Source organism: Ziziphus jujuba, chromosome 9 (genome assembly GCF_031755915.1).
Source record: "Ziziphus jujuba cultivar Dongzao chromosome 9, ASM3175591v1".
Classification (NCBI taxonomy): domain Eukaryota; kingdom Viridiplantae; phylum Streptophyta; class Magnoliopsida; order Rosales; family Rhamnaceae; genus Ziziphus; species Ziziphus jujuba.
This window is the reverse complement of record NC_083387.1, coordinates 26,610,437-26,630,814: the sequence shown is the minus strand read 5'-3', so window position 1 is coordinate 26,630,814 and position 20,378 is coordinate 26,610,437. Positions and strand designations below refer to the sequence as shown.

Sequence of the window (20,378 nt, the reverse complement as noted above, 5' to 3'; positions counted from 1 at the left end):
TGCATTTTTTGCTGACGTAAGATATTTGACCATATGTTGTTTTTACTCTTTGAGAAATATTCGTCGTGTGTCAGCGAAATGGTCATGAGCGGAGTTGACATTTTTTTTTAATCAACTTTAAAGATTAAAAATGAGATAATAATATTGAGAGTTAAAAATGTAGAAATTTCTATATAAAAATATTAAAAAATATTGAATAGCAATGAAATTTTATAAAATAATAATAAAATTTTTTTATGAAATTTTTTTATTAATTTATTTAATTAATTAATTATTAGATTAATTATAAAAATTATTAAAATATTAAATAATTATTGTATTATTTTTAAGTAATTAATTATTAATAAATAATAATGATCACAAATAAATTATTAATAATAAAAATATTTCATAATTCAGTTAGTAGAAACTATTATCATATATATACATCTTAAAGTTACATAATTATCAAATCCAATTTTTTATTTTTTATTTTTTATTTTTTTTGTTATGATTGAACAAATGAATTTCTCTATTCCATTTTCAGTTGCAAATAGGTTGAATTCCAATTGTCAAAATTATTCATTAAATTTGTCAAACAGTGTTGGTATCAGTACTAATGGTTGGTTTTTAACAAGCTACCTAAGAGGGCAGAGACCTTAATTTTCATGTAGAACATCCCATTACATGCTGCGATCACATGGCTCTATTTCAGTCAATGGAGCTCCAACTGCAAAACGCAATAAAACATGATGGTGAATGAAACTTTATCTATAAAATAGGGTGGTCAAATTGGCATAATCTTGTAACAGATCTGTCTAGATAGGTGAAACTTTCAGAATAATGCCATTCAGAACTTCCACGAAAAGTATCGAGAGGGATCGTATAGAACTGAGGCTGTTGTTTTCTCAAACTAAAATCTTTTTTTTCGTTTCTTTTTTGTGCATAATAGCAGTTGTATTACTTAATCTAGAACTCTAATAACAATGGAATATGCGTGATCTAATGCAGTAATCTAGCTTTGTGCAAAGGAAAACCTTAATGAAAGCTATTTTGTCTTGTAATATAATAGTTGACGGAGAAGATTGTACACGCTTTTTATGCTGCTGTCGGGGACTAGCTCAATTTGATAGGTATTTTACCAAGTGATACAGTGGGAAAAGCCAAAATAACGGCTTGTTTTCCATCCTAGGTAATAGGGATGGCAATTTATGTTAATGTGTTATATTTATGTCAATTCATTTATCAATCGTGTTAAAATTGTTTAATCTTAATTTTATCCGTTTATTAATCATGTCAGAAATTTTCAATTCTAACCTGACCCGTTTAGTAAACAAGCAATCTGACACGATCCATATAACCCATTTATTCAATGAATCAATTTGCATTAACACAATCTATTTACACGAAATTAATCCGTTTACACAAAATTTATTCAATTAAATAAATTATATTGTTTAAATTAGTTATTTCATATAACATAAAAATAATTTAATCATTAATTAATCCAAAATTAAAATATATATGTAAAACCATATAATTAAAGTTATAAATTTACAATAATATAACATATAATATGATAATATAAAAATCTCATATAATAGTTAAATATAGATAGATATATATATACATAATAAATCAAATACTACTTCCCTAAAAATAATATTAAAAAACTTTATTAATAATTATGTCTTTAATTTTCTATAAATACAATACTCTTAGGCATTTTAATTATTATTTTTAAGTAAATAAATATTATTTTAATAATTTTTACTTTTTATTAATAAAAAAATTAATAATACAACCTTAAATAAGTTTGATATTTAGTAATAAAAAATATTAGTTAAAATTTTATTAATAGTAACTTTAATATATTAAAGTTATAATTTAAATGGGTTATAATAGTGTCGGGTTAAATTGACACGTTATTTAACACATTTAATTAAAGGGATCAATTCGGATCAATTTCGGATTAAACGGAGCAATCCAAAACTGACACGTTTATTAATCGTGTTATATGGATTGATCCGAATTTGATCCAAACTCATTTATAATAAACCTAAATCCGCTAACTTTATATCATTTTCAAATCGTATCACCATATCATGACCTAAATTGCCACCTATAGAAAATATGGTGCTGAAACTTGTAAATAATTGACTAAAAACACTTCATTTGTTACCTCAAACCTTGAGCCTCACAAGCCCCTCAAAAGTGTTTAGCTAACTTGTTATGAAAATACGTATGCAACTATGTTTGTTGGTTATTTTTTTTTTAAATCAAATAATTGCAATTTTGTATATAACACATCACCATTATACACTAAATATTAATCTCAATCTTCTTTATATTGATATAAGATAGATACTAAAAATATAAACCATACATTCTATTAACCTCATACAGCAGATATGCCTTGTAACACTCAGAACGTAAGTCATAATTTTGCAGGATATTTATAACCTTGTTTCAGCAAAAAAGAAAAAAGGGGAAAAAAATAAAAGAAAATCCCACTTAGCTTCAAGAAGAGGTAAATATCCTATCGCTTCTAGAAATTCAATATCTTAATGGACAAGGCAGATGCAAATGCCAAAAGGAAAGTAAACCCAACAACCACAGCAGCAACAACTCCTAAGAATTCATGATCTTAACCGTAGTAGTCCCTCAAAAAATCTTTCATTGCTTGTCCTGTCTCCATAACCTCCTTTTTCACATCACCATATTGTGATGCATCCAAACCATATAAGCTCCAAGCCATAGGATTTCCCCAACAATACCATCTCTACCATATAGGAATTCTTTATTTGGCAAACGCAAAAATTACATAAGAAACAAACAAACAATTCACAAAGCAAATGCTTGCATTATTATTTACAAAGCTTACATTTCTTGGGATTACGAATCCCGACAAGAGATTCCACATTGCATAAAATGCAGAGGCACATATAGCAGCAATGTGCAGGTTTGGTGTCAAGCCACAAACATCATCCCACAGTAAGTGTAGTATAGAAAGGTGAAGAACTTGAAAAATATATATCAGAAGAACTTGGCTAAAGTCCATTGGGAACCAAGCACTGTTAGGAATTTACGGATCTAAAACATACATAATAATAGTGCATATGAACATACTACTCTCAAACCACTCTCAAACTGATCTCTAAAAAACCTAATCACAAATATAGTATGTATTTGTTTACTTATCTTGGGATTATTTACAAAGCTTACATTTCTTGGGATTACGAATCCCGACAAGAGATTCCACATTGCATAACATGCAGAGGCACATATAGCAGCAATGTGCAGGTTTGGTGTCAAGCCACAAACATCATCCTACAGTAAATGTAGTATAGAAAGGTGAAGAACTTGAAAAATATATATCAGAAGAACTTGGCTAAAGTCCATTGGGAACCAAGCACTGTTAGGAATTTACGGATCTAAAACATACATAATAATAGTGCCTATGGACATACTACTCTCAAACCACTCTCAAACTGATCTCTAAAAAACCTAATCACAAATATAGAATGTATTTGTTTACTTATCCTTATTTACTTGCTCTAAACTTTATTTATAGTCTCTGCAAATCAGATTTATCCATTAGTTTTTCACACACACAAAATAATAATAATTTAATAATATAATAATAATAAAAATATGGATAAATCAATAAACTTATAAAGAGAGTTAGTCCTCCAATCAAATTAGAGGTGGCACATGTCAGGTTCGTTCGCTCCGTTTAATAATCGTGTCAAAAATGTTCAACCCCAACCCAATTCGATCGTGCCAGATATTTAAAACACTAATCCAACCGTTTATAAACAGATCGACCCGACACGACATGACTTGTTTAACATAATTACTTTGATAGATCGTGTTAATTTGTTAACCTACAAACTTAAATATTGATCTATTAACTTAAAAATTAATTTATTTATTAAAAATTATCTTATTAATTCAAAATTAATCTATATATTAAAAATTAACTTGTTTATTAATATATCCATTCTACTAACTTGAAATCAAACTCCCTATTTGAAAATGATTTAAAAATAATAATTAAAAAAACAACATAAAAATAATTTATGCATTAAAAAATTAAAATACAATATTTAAATTTCATAATAATATACCTTCAAATTATATTTGTAAATCCTAATCTACAATACATAAATCTCAATACATGTGCTTTTATAAAAAAATTACTTTTATAAAATTTTTTAATTTATAATATTGTTTATTTATTAAATAATATATTATAAGTAAAATTATAATTTAAAATTAAATTTAAATAGATTATAATAGGTATATAATTGTACCGGATTGAAACGAACACGTTTAATAAATGAATTATAATGGATCAATTTCGAATTAAACAGGTCAATTCGAAAATGACACGATTAATAACCATAATAAATGGATTGACCCAATTATAACCCAAACCTATTTATGATATGCCCAAACTCATTTATTCCATGTCATTTTCGAATCGTATCGCTGTATCTTGATCTAAATTGTCGGCCCCAAATCCAATAGATTAGCTGGAGTATTACAGAGAATATGTAACCAAAAAACCTACTACAAAATAATAAACAAATCGATCCCTTAATGGCATAAATAAACTGTCAGGACCCGTCCAAAATTCCTCACCGGAAACCTAAACAAGCCCTGATCCCAGGGAAACCCTACCGGACCCTCCAATGGAATATCCTGCAGAATCTCCCCTAAGGGTTGGACTTACCATAAATTTCCTGCACTGAAAACACACTTCTATATACATCCCCTTATTCCTCCCACATTACTACAATTTAATTCCACAAATTGCAGCACTTCAAAATAAATAACAGTAAATCAGTGCATAATTAATAACTAAATGTCCAATACAGTATACAGAGCATTATACAAATAAATATGGAATTAATACAATGACAGATAAAGCAATACAAGATGAAAAGGAAAAAAGGAAGAAATGCTTCTTGGACTTTCGGCAATGAACTGAGACGTTGAGTTCACCCCGGACGATCAACGTCTCCCAATCTGGACCTTGGGGAATGGAATTTAAAAATATGAGATGTTAATCATCTCGGTGAGTGATCCTATCTACTGTACAATTATAATATTAATAATATAACAATAAAAGAAACTTAATTAATCGATACCAAACAATAAAAAAATTAATAAATAATAATTAATTGAAAGTAATATTTCTCTCAAAACTCTCACCATTCACTCGATTGGAAAAGTTTCCCTTTTAAAACATTTTCCAAAACCCGCTATTTATATGCCTTGAAAACCAAGAAAAACAATTGATCAACTAAATATCAAATAAAGTATACTAGATCAAGGATCCAAAATTTATAATGAAAATAAAATAGGAATATAATAAAAATAATTTCTTAATAATTACTAAACGATTGATAATGTCATAAACAAATCATATAAGAATATTAATGAAACTTACATTAAAACAATTCAGGAAATAATTAAAATAATTAGAATGAATTAATTAATTAAACAATTAAATAAAGGAATAATTAAACCAAATTAAACCTCAATTTAAGATAAATGGTAAAAATATAGTAAGATCTCTTTAAAATCACCAAATCAATATAATTAGTAAAATCAAGATGAAATGCATTGTTAAAACACTAATATAAATAAGTAATCAAAAACATAATAAAATTCCATAAAATTTGTATTAAGTTTTCCAATTGAAATAAATAATAAAAACAACGTTAAATACATTCTCATTTAATTACTACTTTAAAATTTTAGGATTTGAAATTTATCTCAGAAAAAAATAATTACTTAACGCACCACACCATATACCAGTGATGCCCTCCGATACCCAGCGTCCCGAGCATCGTCTGGCGGAAGGTTAAAGAGAGAAACTTGCATACGGTCGCTTCGGCGTCCCGACAGCGCCGCTGCTTAAACCGTTATCCTGGCCATGGAGGGGGACGGCTTATGTATACTATATAAAACTTGCCTACTCTCGGTCCAGTGGCAACTCACGGGAGACATTATAACTTGCACGCTCAACCACATATATAGTACAGAACACCAGTACTGTATGAGTGCGTCTAAAACCAATTATTAAATTTATTATTAAAATATCAAATTTTTCAAATTCACTGTAGGAATTATACCACTTTTCAAATTCACCATTCCACATTTTTTTCTTTAATATCACCAGCATGAATACTTCGATAATATATATAATTTTCTCATATCACAAAATCCGTCAATACAATTATTTAATTTTCAAATCCATCAACTTTCATTTCCATCAACTCAAATATACAATTTTCCAATAGCATAAATATTTTTGAAACATAATTCTTTAAAACAATATTTTTCTCCAATCTTCAAAATCCATTTAAATCAACAAATCCTTAAATCACATAAATTTCATATATAATTAATTCATATAATTGTGCACAATAATTGAATAATAAACATAGCAATAATTAAAATAAATCAATCCACAATTTCTTTAAATTCCCAAATATATTCTTTTGGCACCAAAACATTTATTAAAACATTATAATTTAGCAATACAATTTATATGGAAATTCTCTTAATATCAAATACATAAAACATATTTACCAAATATTTAATTATGAAATATTCCAACAATGAAATTTGATAATAATTACCAAAATCTCAAATTTCTTAAAACCAAAATATTTTATAATGCACAAATATTTAATTCCATTCAATTTTGACACCAAAATTTCAAATATAAATTTACTAAATATTCAACACATCAAACATATTTTTCAAACAACCAATTTATACAAAATATATATATCTTAACATCCCAAAATAATTTTGAAGGTGGGTCACTCACCTGGAGCACGCAATTAACCTAAGATCCTCTATGGGATCAATTCCATAACGCATACGTGCTCCTAGAACAACAATTCACACACAGTCAACTAAAATAATATTTTATTCAGATAAATAATACCTGGTACCCGGGGGGTTAAACACAAACATTAACCAAAATTGACGAGTAATATACTGAATCGAAGCTTGAGTGACGAAGATTACGAATCCGGTCTTACTTCCTGGAAATCGGATCGGTGGTGGTCGGAATCTCGCCGAATAGCTCTCAGCCTTTAGAGCCTCGATTCTCCCATTTTGTCGCGAATTGGAGGAAAAGGACCCCGGATCTAAGTTCAGGAGGTCGGAATTAGTGGGGAGAGACCGGCGGTGCAACTGGGTACTTGCCGGAACTGGATTTTCCGGCTAGCCGCCGAATCCCACCAGAAATCGTCACCGCCGGTGGCTGGTGGCCGAGATTTTTGGAGATTTTGTAGATCGAGGGGAGAGGGTTCTAACGGGACCGGCGGTGAGGTAAACGGAGGCCGGAATTGGAAAAAATCTGGATTTGAAGATTTTCAGCCCCTCGCCGAAAAATACTCCGATCCCGGAGCGTCAAAGGTCCTGTAGCCGTGAAATTTGGTGGGCTGGCCGCAAATGAGGAGGTGGTGAGGGTGGCTGGTGCGTGTGGCCTGAAAATGGCCGGAAATGGGTCAAACGGCGGTAGCCGGTGGTGGAGGGGAAAAATGGCCGTCGTTGGAAAACGCTCCGATCCTGACGCATTACCGGCCGGTTGGCTGTGAGATTTGGGTGGCCGATCGGAATTGAGGAGGCGGAGGTAGTGGGGTGGCGCGTGTGGCCCTCTGGTGACCGGACGATGGCCAACCGGTGGTGGCCGGTGTTTCTCCCCCTCTCTTTCTCTCTCCTCCTTCTCTCTCCTCTCTCCCTCCCCCCCTCTCTTCTCTCCCACCTCACCTAAGAAAAACCACGTGGGTGCCACTGTGCACTCACAAGAACGACTGAGATCGCGACATGTGGTGTTTCACTGTTCACCGATTCAAAAATATTAAAATATTATGGTATTTGAAAAACTTCGCATGTCCATAACTTTCAAACCACATGTCCAGATCGGACGTGCCGCTAGTCTACGGACTCGTAACGATGAGTACTTCAGAACCATGCATGAGTCAAAGCTCAACTTTGCATGAATAAAAGTCAACTCCAGCACCCCTTGGACAATGTGGACCTCAACTTGTTTTGCTCATAACTTTCAAATCGTAGCTCCGTTTTCAACGTGCTACTAGTCTACGAACTCGTGCCAACGTGTAATTCGTAACGGTACCTTAGTCAACCTAGAATTCCATCCGAGTCAAAAAGTCAACTTTTGACCCCTTCGGTCAAAGGTCAAAATCAACGGTCAATGGTCAACCTCGGTCAAAGTTGGAAAATTTCCGTTGTACTTTGGGACGATGTGTTACATAAACCCTATAAATGAGTAACTAATTATACTAAATCCATAAATATTTATTTATTTAACAAGCATAACATAAACAATTGCCCCATATGCTAGGGCTTGAGCTAAGACACAAGGAACCTCAATCATAACCTACATAAACAAATGAAATTCCCACTTCATCATAGAAATGTTTGGAATTATTTTTGACAATGGAAGTTTCTAATAAAGAGTATGGAATTTAGTCACTCACCTGTGCAAAGGCATATGGAAAGGTTGAATACATTCCGACTGCTCATTCTCTACAAAAAACTGTTCACTCCACAGAAGCCACCGACTGCATTAGTGATGATTTTTTAATACCAAGAAAGAGAGCTGCACAGTACATGGAACCAATTGCGTTGAAAGGATCCCATTTCATCGTCCTGAGGATTCAACAATGCCAGCGTATTATTATATATAGGCAAAAATACTTACAAAATTTCAACTTCTATGTTTATTGTGTTTCTATTTTAGCAAGAAATAGAAAATGGATGCTAGCACTCACTTTGTTGGGGCGTTCAACCGAATACAATCCACTTGTTTACTCATTCAATTTTAATAAATGAACTTTCAAGTTCAACCAAAATCCATTTTCAAAATATAAAGTAGATGAATAAAAATTTTCAGAAAGCCTTTCATTTGCCTATCATTATAGACAACACAAGCCATATCATCTATGAAATTCCAACTGAATTTTATTCTTTTTATGATTCCTTTTTTCTATCTCATCCGTTCATATTATCTATGAAATTCGAATATGAACTCTATTATATTTATTATCCCTTTTTTCTATCTCATCGACCCTTATTTCATGTTCTATTTCCTATTCCGGCATACCGATTTAGGCCTAACCTATTATTTATTATATATTTATAATATTACTTTATATTATTTATTATATTATTTTTCTTTTGTTTTTTTATACCTATACCCTTTCCTCCTATTCATGAATTCTGCATATTTTTACAATCTTTGGAACCAAGGTTCAGGAATATTGTCCCAGATACTAGAGCCATAAAGGTTGTAAAAAAGAATTTTATGCGTGGATTGTGCCAGTAAGACAAATATTGCTTCCAAAAGCAAGCCAAACATTGTGAGAAAAGTGACTGAGAGAATTCAAAAGGGAAATGGAGGCCCTTTGAACCGGAACAGGACTGCTTAACTCCTCAATAAGTGCTTAGTTTCTACTAAACCATATGAAATAAAACATTCGCAATTAAAATATGCTGTATAAACAGGACAGGCTTTTAACAACAATTTTATCTTTATGTTGGGATATTCAATCCGGAGTAGTTTATATATTTATTACTATTATTATTATTTATTCAGTGTAACTACATAAAGTAGTAATGAGCAGACTTACATGTAAAGTCCTGAATTTCTGTATACATCAGCAAAATCAACTCTCAGCTCTTTTTCTTTCCCTGGAGCTGTAACTTCCAGCATCCAACTTGCTAGATTATAACCATCTTTAAATTTAGTAACTCCCTTGAATTCCCTCTATAAGAACAAAAAATGTTTTAAGTATCTGTAAACATTTTAAAATATTATAATTCATTTTAACCACATTTAGTTGCTGGTTTTTAGCAGCATCATAGCTCAAAGGACTTGATTAAATAGCAAAAGTGCCGAACCAATGGACCCACATATACCGCTTTTCCTCCTCGCTTCATTAGGAATACCTGCAATGTCGGGCAAAATATATGATATATGGAGGAAAGCAAACAAATAAGCCCAAATTTTTCGCATTATTAGCGTTTCCTACCTCACCAAAAGCTTCAAATATGTCGATGCTTGGCTGATGGATAGTGCACACAACTGTTCTTCCAGTGTCCACAGTGTTCCTAAATCCTAACTGCTCTCATAACAATGATAGCAGCTCTCGCATCCAGCCCTCAAGTTGGTTCATCCAAGAACATTACGGAAGGGTTAGCCACTAACTCAACTGCAATTGTTAGCCTCTTGCGCTGCTCAGTTGAAAGACCAGTTACACCAGGTAACCCCACCGTTGCACGTTTCAATGTTTTCAGCTTTACAAGTTCCATCACTTCCTCAGTGAACATCTATGACCAGAATCCAGTTTCAAAAAAAATAGCATTACTTAAAAGCTGGTAAAGGATCAAGGCTACTTGTGCAAAATAAAAACAATTTTTTACTTGTAGCTTATCAAGTATTGGAAGTATTATGAGCTTTTGCTTTCTTTTTGCACATACAATTAGTTTAATATATGAACAATTTGACTAATTAGAAAACTTAGCCATGCAAAAAGCAAACAATACATGCTAACTTTCTGTGACTCGCCTTTGTCATCCTTGAGAAGGGAAAGGCCTATTTGTGACTAATCTCGAAAGTGATATTTCAACAAAAAAAGTTTTGACTTTGGCATCAGTTTAAGTTAAAGTCGAAGCTCAATATGTAGCTCAACAAAATATCTCAATCCTGAATTAATCGGTCATGGTTATGAAAAGCAAAAGCCTGCAAAGGATTTAGATTTAAAATACCAACCTTCCTAGTTTCAGAATTGACTTCTGGTGACAAACGCAGTCATGTTGGGCAGAGCAAGGACTCACAGACAGTAACATTAGGAGAGTGGATGTCACTTTCCTTGCAGTGCCCAGATATACTATCAAATATGTTTTGGATCTTTGGGAAACCAAAACGTTGATACCACCCTTACTATATCCTCCAGTTTTCCTACCAGCCAGAGCATCCAAAAGAGTTGTTTTGCAGCACCACTTACAGCCATCAAAGCTGTAAGCACACCTGGCCTGAGAGGACCACTCAAACCCTTGAGAATCACTAGTTTCTTCCCAAGGTGGTTTTTCATTTCCTGAAAGTGGAATTCAGACAAATAGATATATTTTGGCACTAATCAAATCTGAAAGATGAACAAGCTTTATCACTTTAGTGCTATCTATGGCACGTCAGCAGAGTAGGTGATCTTCTCGAAAGTGATGCAATGCGGTTCAAATGGAAGACACTCCCGCTTTCCTGTTATTGATTTTAGCAACAGATGAGGATCTGGATGGATTACTTCCAGTCTTAATATCTTGATCTCCACACTCTACACATCAATTAGAATTCAACCATCTTAACCAAATCGCACAAATGATGAATAGTCTGGCAGAGCCAATACAAATATATCATCTCTGTTGCTTGTTGACTAAAACTACCATCTCTGCTTTTTGACCTAATGGCTTCTTTTGTCTTGCTGACATTCTGATTGCTTTGAGATACTTCTGATTTAACAGCATTCTGCTTCACATAAGCTGCACAACAATTTATGAATCTCAATATTACATATATAGGCTTAGCCTTTTAAATCTTCATATTGATTATGTAAAGATACCCACGGCTGAGGTATGTAAGGGCCAGACTGAAACAGAAGTTGATCAATACCATATATAACAGTAATCCCCCTATGCCTCTCCAATACCAATACACTTGAGTGAAAAATCCATGGGACCTCAAAACCAGTATTCCCAGAGGTTCCATTTAGTCTAGAAGAACCTTCAATAGAAATTAATATTCCCAGAGGTTCCACTGAGTCTGGAAGAACCTTTAATAGAAATTAAAATTCAGATGGTTATTGAGAGAAAAAACAGAAATGGATGACTAATTAACAATCTGCTTAGAAAGTACCTTATTCCAACTTTTGTTGGAGACAGAGGACTACAAAGTAAACAAAGAACTGATTTCTATTAATTAATAGAAATTAGTACGCTCTTGCACACTTTTCAATCCACACTAACACAGAATCGCTTGACTTTTAATGAGACACCATTCACTCACTGACACGCGCTAACACTTTTCTCACTAAATTGGAGACCCACATAATCACATTCACTCACCGACACTTGGAGACAGCACACCCACATAATCATTCACTCTCTCAGATTGTCATATATATATGACTAGCACGTGTAACCTCTTTATACTAAATAGGAGTCTGTTTACTTCACCGACTTGGATGGATGGTTCCAGATAGGCCGTTAATATAGATTTTTTACAACAAATTTTTTTCATCAATTTCTAGATTCTTTTTGCTGCCCACTTAAATAAAGACTATTCAATATAGCTGTAGATTATTCTAGGGAGTAATTATTCTATAAAAAACTAGTTAGAATTGGCATTTATAATTATCAATGCTCCGTCTCATTGTTGACTCTTGATTGATTCTCTGATCACCATGTTGAGCATTTCTTTGAACTTTGCGAGCTTGGCGATATTGAGTCCTTCAATAAATAAGCCTGCCACTTAATCCTCTGTTTTGATATATTGTATTTTAATTTCTTCTAGCTATACTTTTTCTCCGATAAAATGATAATGTACCTATATATATTTTGTTCTTGCATGGTATATTGGAGTTTCTGTGAATTATATTGCTGATTGGTTGTCACAATGAAATGATATGGCATAGTTAATTTGTTGATGTAGATCTCTTCAAGTAGTAGTCTCAACCACGTACCGGCTGCACTGTACTCTGCTTCTTTAGTTGACAAAGACATGGTTGGTTGTCTTTTACTGCACCAAGAAGTTGTTCCTGAAACAAGGTTGAACACATATCCAGTAGTTGATCGTCGTGTATTATGATCTCCAGCGGCATTTACTTGACATGCAATTATAATTGCTCCCGAGCTGTCAAAATGCAGTTGATCTTTTTCCTTTTTTGGTTTTTAATCATGCATGGCAGTTCTTTTTACAGAAAGTTTTTAAATTTGTATAGCATACTAGGCAGCAAAAGTGCCTGGATGGCTAAAACTCAACTTAGCAAATGCATCTGAATTTTTTTTTTTTTTCTTTCTTTTGTTGAAGTTTGGTAATTTATCTGAAACAATAGAAAACAGAGAAAAGCTGTTGGGATAAAAAGTTGAAGCCTTTTAGATTAACATGGTCATTTCCAACCCAGTGAGAAGAAAACTCCTTTTTTATTTCAACGATAAGTTTCGATGTTTTTCTTCTATTATTATTATTACTTTCACAAAACCTCATGCTTTCCCATAAGTTAAACCAATACAAGTCCAAGGAAAAAAAAAAAAAAAAAGTTACATAGAAACTTCAACATTAAAGGTAGGTTTAGAAGGCAAATCATATGCAAATCCATCATCTTTTTTTTATTAAAAAAAAAAAAAAAAAAAAGCAAACTCATCAATGGAAAGCGCTAAATTTGGTGATATGCTAGTCTCTGTAAAATAAAAGAAAGTACATGAAATGCAAAACATCAACTAATATGCTATTTTATGGGGCTGGTGTTATTGTCACGGACAATTTGGTCTTCCACGATAATTTATCTATTCTTGCACTTTTGCCCCTACTTTCAAAAGCATTTTTGATAAAACTTGCTTTTTATTTTTCCATCTCACATCAATATTTGCTGATATAAGCAAGAAAAATCAAGTCAATTGGGGGAAAAAAAAAAAAAAAAAAACACACTAAGTGATTGGCAGGAAGTTGATGAGTGGGTTTCCAGTTGGTGAGAAATTTCTCATTTGCATAACTAGAGCTCAAGAATAGTGAAGGCAGATTAACAGATTCAATCAAGCCATAAGTGTCCAAAATTTTTCACCGGAATCCTAGACAAGTCCTGATCCCAAGGAAATACCACCGAACCTTCCAACGAAAAATCCAGCAGCACCTCCTCTAAGGGTAGGACTAACCAAAAATTTCCTGCACTGAAAACACACTTCTATAAGCATCCCCTTATTCCTCCTACGTTACTACAATATAATTCCACAAATTTTCAGCACTTCAAAAGAATAATAGGGAATCAATGCAGTATTTAATAAAATAAGTCCAATACAGTATACAGAGCATTATACAAATAAATGTGGAATAAATACAATGACAGATAAAGAAGTAATACAAGATGGAGAGGAAAAAAGTAATACAAGATGGAGAGGAAAAAAGGGAAGAAATACTTCTTGGACTTTCGGCAACGAACTGAGACGTTGGGCTCACCCTGAATGATCAATGTCTCCCAACCTGGATCTAGGGGACTGGAATTTAAAAATATGAGATGCTAATCATCTCAGTGAATGACCCTAACTACTGAACACTTTTAACATTAATAATATAACAAATAAAGGAATTTAATTAATACCAATAATTAGATAAATAATAAATAATAAACATTTGAAAGTAATACTTTCTCTCAAAACCCTCACTATTCACTCCGTTGGAAATGTTCCATTTTTAAAACATTTTCACAAAACCCATTATTCGCATTTCCCGAAAACCAAGGGATCAATTAATTTAGTAACACCAGATAAATACCCCAAATATAAATAAAATGTAATAAAATATAATAAATAATTTTTGAACACTTTGGGGTTTGAAATTTCTATCCGAAAATTTATACTTGACGCACCACACCATTTACTAATGATGCCCTTCGATATCCAGCGTCCCGAGCACTGACTGGCGGGAGATTAAAGAGAGAAACTTGCATACGGCATTTCGGCGTCCCGACAGTACCGCTACTGAAACCATCATCCCAGCCAAGGAGGGGGGCGCTATGTGCACTATATAAAACTTGCCTGCTCTCGGTCCAATGGCAACTCACGGGAGATATAATAATTTGCGCGCTAACCATATATACACCGGAACACCAATACTGTATGAGTGCGTCTAAAATAATTATTAATTTAATTATTACCGTACCGATTTTCCAAAAATCACCGTGGGAAATATACCAGTTTTCAATTTCACCATCCCACATTTTCCTTTAACATACCCGGTACGAAAATATCGATAACAATATAAAAATAATTTTTCTCATAACACGAGGTCCAACAAATAATATTCCACGGGCATAATTATAAAATTTAAACTACCAATTTAAACAAATAATTTCCTTAAAATATTTAAACCAATTATGCCCAAAAATAATATTAAAATCCAGATACGATTTATTATTGAAAATACCTTACTCATGCGTAATAAATACAATTAAATTACAATAATAAAAATCGGGAATTTCTTAATAACCCAAAATTCCGTTTAACACCAATAAACATATATGTACTTATAAAATAATATTTTTCCACAATTATAATTAAATTCCACCACATGAGCATAAATCCAGATATCAATTTAACACAACATAAACATAATTAATCATCCCAAAATAGTTTTCAAGGTGGGTCACTCACCTAGAACATGCAATTAACCTAAGATCCTCCATAGGATCGATTCCACAACGCATCCGTGCTCCTAAAACAACAATATTACACAACTCAAATAAATTAATATTTTATTCGGGTAAATAATACCCGGTGCCGGGGGGTCTAACACAAACGTTAACCAAAATTGACGAGTAATATACCGAATCGAAGCTTGAGTGACGAGGATTACAAATCCGGTCTCACTTCCCGGAGATCGGACCCGAGGTGGCTGGAATCTCGTCGGAAAGCTTTTAGGATTCAACTCTTCGATTCTCTCAAACCGTCGCGAATTGGAGGAAAAGGATCCCGGATTTGGATTCAGGTGGTCAGAATTAGTGGAGAGGGACCGGCGGTGCAACTGGCTACTTGCCGGAACAGTGATTTCTGACGAGCTGCCGTGGTCACCGGCAATCGTCACCGGCGGAGGCGCGTGCGGTGGCCGATGGCTGAGATTTTTGGTGTTTTTGTAGATCGAGGGGAGCGGGTTCCAATGGGACCGGCGGTGAGGCAAACGGAAGCCGGATGGCGAAGAAATCTGGGTTTGAAGATTTTCGGCCCCTCGCCGGTAAATACTCCGATCCCGGCGCGTTGGAGGTCCGGTGGCCATGAAATTTGGTAGGTAGGCCGGAATTCCCATGGGTGAGAGATCGGTTAGGCGCGTGTAGCTTGGGATGGCCGGAAACTAGGCAAATCGGCGGTGGCCGGTGGTGGAGGGAAAAAATCGTCGTCGCCGAAAAACGCTTCGATCCGGCGCGTTGCCGGTCGGTTGGCCTTGAAATTTGGGTGGCTGGTCGAAAATGGAGAGGCGCTCCTGCCTGGCCGGCGCGTGTGACAAGATTCGGCGGGAAAACGGCTAAGTGGCGGTGGCCGGTGGTCTTTCTCTCTCCCTCTTTCTCTCTCCTCTCTCTCTTTCTCTCTCCTCCCCTGCCGTTTTGCCAAAATAAAAGCCACCGTGGGTGATACTATTCACCCACGTGGACCTCTCAAATGTCGACATGTGGTGTTTTACTATTTATCGATTCAAAAATATTAAAATATTACGGTATTTGGAAAACTTCACACGTCCATAACTTTTTAACCAGATGTCCAATTTAAGTGTGCTTCTAGTCTATGAACTCGTATCGACTAGTACTTCACAACCATGCATGAGTCAAAGCTCAACTATGCATGAATAAAAAATCAACTCCGGTACCACTTGGACAGTTTGAATCTTGACTTGTTTTGCTCATAACTTTCAAACTGTAGCTCCGTTTTCAACGTGCTACTAGTCTACGAACTCGTGCCAACGTGTACTTCGTAACGGTACCACAGTCAACCCAGAATTCCATCCAAATCAAAAAGTCAACTTTTGATCCCTTTCGATCAATGGTCAAAGTCAAAGGTCAATAATCAACCTCGGTCAAGTTTGAAAATTTTTGTTGAACCTTGGAACGGGATATTACAATAAGTACATCAGATTTTTGGTCTTTATAAGTTGGGGAACCATAAATTAATCTACAGATTGAGGAAGATGAATTTCTAGCATTCGTATGATTTGACCTAAAAGATCCCAACAGGTTCACCTTTTTAATCTGTTATGTAAAGGAAGCCATTGCTACCAACCAATACGCTAATATTTGATTTAAGCTTTCTATATTGATCCGATCGGACAACCATTCCCTTCTTTTTCCACCATATCAAACCCATGCCTAGTTTAATTGATCTTCTTCTCTTCCCTTATAGTAATCTTTATTTGCAGTTTCGACTTTAATATAATTAAAAAGAAAAATATGCCTTCGAAGACGAAGAGGGAGAGCGGCAGTCCTGAGTTAAGCAGAGAAATTTGGGATTTCAAAAACTTAAAAACATAGAGATTATGGGTTCCAAAATAATAAAAAAAATATCTTGTTAATGAATATGCTTTTTTTTTTTTCCCCAAAAGTGTATATCTATATATATATTCATATAATATTTATATATTTTTTGAATCCTTTTGTTTTTTTTTTTTTACAATTTAATTTTTTCCAAAATAAATCTCTTTCAGAAATCTTAATTTGTAAATAATAAAAACAATACATGTATAATTTATTACATATTTGTGGTATGGTATTACGGTTGTGGTACATTTTCAACACCCTCAAAGCCGGGCCTGCTGAGAAATTTGACAAATTTGTCTCATTTGACATTCAATTTCAATGAGGTGATATGGTTGTTTGCGACATGTCCTGCAGCTGGAACCTGTTATGGCTTGACTTGACTGCATCACCGTTTGGTGGATGTTGATATACAAACTGCAGACCGGAGAAAAGTGCAGTCTTTCGCAAGGGACAACCACAAACTGAGTCCAAAATTCCAATCATGCAATGAATAATTTCTAATTAGGATCCAAATAACCCAAAAAAAAAAAAAAAAAAAAACAATCAATGACGTAGTTGACTTTTGTGACGGTGCCAAGTCAATTTCACCGTTCTAATTCATTATTTTATTTATATTATTTTTATTTTTGAGAACGTAAATTTTTTTCAAGACTGGTTCTTCTCTCTTAGACTTTTTGATCTTCTGGGGTAAACTAGCCATCTTTTTCTTCCTCAGCAATTATGGCTCACTGGAGCTCTAATTTTTTTCTTTTTTTTTTTTTTTTTTTTTTTTTTTTTTTTTTTAATTATAGAACCATCCATCGACTCCTTCAATCTTGGCTCATTCAAAACCTGGGTTTGAGATGGGTGGACAAAGGATGCATATGAGCGCTATAACATGAGATTTTGCATAAGTGGTCTGCCAAGAGGTTTTGAATAGTGGTTTTAACCCAAAAAAAAAAAAAAAAAAAAAAAAGAAAGAAAAAAAATACAAAAAAAGAGTTTCGAATGATTTTATTTATTTTGTTTTAATTATTATATTTTTGGTCACAAACAATATTCCAAAAGGTGTAAGAAGGAGGGGTTTAAGCGATATAGGCATGGAACGTGAAAAAAAAGCTTCCCATATGAACTAGGAGTGAAAAAGACTGTCAATGGTGCTTTGATCGCCAAAAGGCAAGCCTAGGCGTGAAAAGGGGTTATTCCTTTTCCCAAAAAATAAAATAAAATAAATTTATTTAAAGTTAATTTATTATTATTATTATTTTTAAAAAGAGTTAATAAAAAATAATTTAATAAGATATTAGAAACTCGCACATTTAACAACAAATGAAAAGTTTTGGTGCTACAAAGAAAACGATTTTGTATCAACTGATGTAAAATATAAATTAGATGAACAAGATAATGAATTGGAATAAAATAAAATAAATAAGAGAGATAAATTATAGTGATAGCTAAATTGTCTAATTATAGATTACTGAAAGATTTATATTTTTGTTGAAAATTTAAAAATTATGATTTTCTATGAATCATTATGATTAATTGTTTACGAACTTATTTTAATTGGATGCACTAGGGTGATATAAACTTGTAGAGATTTTAATGTTTAAAATATGTATTATTTTTTTGATTTAATGATTTTAGAATAAATTTTGACTTTTAAAGTATCTATTATTTTTTGATTTAATGGTTTCAGAATAATTAAAATAATAATAAAAATTTTTAAAAAAATATTTTTACATTTATGTTTTACCTAAGCACACCTAGCTAGACTTATAAAACTTGACACTTAACTTTGCCGTGTTCTCATGCTTTCTCCCTTTGAAAACCTTGGTCACAGTGGAAAGAGAGGAAGAAGAAGCCATAACCATGCATTTTTCTCTTGGTTTTGCATTTTTCAGAAACTTAAAAAAAAAAAAAAATGAAGAAGAAGAAGAATTAATAAATTGGGAAGATGTTAATGTGGCAAAGTTATTTTTTAGCATTTGTCACAAATTGACTTGGAATGGCACCATTTGACCCGGTATCTGATTCTCCTTTTATTTGTTCGATCATTCGGCCAAGGCATATGATTCTATACGATTGAAGCTTGATGCCATTGAACACTGGTCCCCAGGCGATTATTGTTTTAGTACAAGTTAAAAAATCAAAGTTTTGACCATGAATGTAGTTTTGTCGACTGGCATATTATGCAAAATTAAAAACTTTCTCTAAAAATAAGAATGGCCATGTATTATTATTTTTTTTTTTAAAAAATAAAAAAAGAAGGAAAAGCCATGTGAAAATAATTCAGGGTTCGATGTTTTGATCAATTTCTCCTTTTCTTTTTGTGCTTCTTCGCATTTTGACAGCTCGTGAGCAATCATAATAGAGCATGTCAAAGTAAATGCTATAATAGCTATGTATAATGGCATTGAACAATTCTCAAATTTTGATATGGGCACCTCTTGATCTCAAATACTAAATTAAAATGAAAATGCCAAATTAATAATTTAATATAGCATCGCATTTTATCATTATGCAATTATAGAAGTTGACAACGTCAATCAGTTTAGTATTTTTTTTTTTTTTTTTTTTACACTCTATCGATGATATTTTAAAATTATAAGATAAAATTGATTCAATTACTCATCTATTCACATTTATGTCTAAGAATAAAAAATCAAAAAACATTATTTTATAATATATCTTAATTAATTTCTAAATCTATGTTACTTTCAATATCACATATAATTATTTTTAATAATTCACATAATTTATAGCATGGGCGAGATGACTGACTCGTACTTGTTTGTAATTACATCAACCCATAGAAAATGAGACGTTATTTCTTGGTTATTGACTTATTTGAGTGCCATACATTTTTCTTTCGGTCTACGTTTTATTTATTGTCAAAAGTCTTTGTTACCACATGGAAGCAAACTCTTAAAGTTGACCGACGGGTCGTCGAACTCTATTCGATTCTTCCGCTTGCAATCTTGGACCCATGGACTTATACCACCTTCCTTTCACACAGGGAGCTACACGGATACATAAAATCATTCAACATTACGCTTCTTTTGCATGGTGATATATACCATG

General features: G+C 33.1%; 1 pseudogene; it reads right to left on the bottom strand.

The window, feature by feature from the left end:
- Window positions 1-9,665: 9,665 nt before the first annotated feature.
- On the bottom strand, window positions 9,666-12,132 carry LOC107427677 (pleiotropic drug resistance protein 1-like; annotated as a pseudogene).
- Between the last annotated feature and the right edge of the window lie 8,246 nt (window positions 12,133-20,378).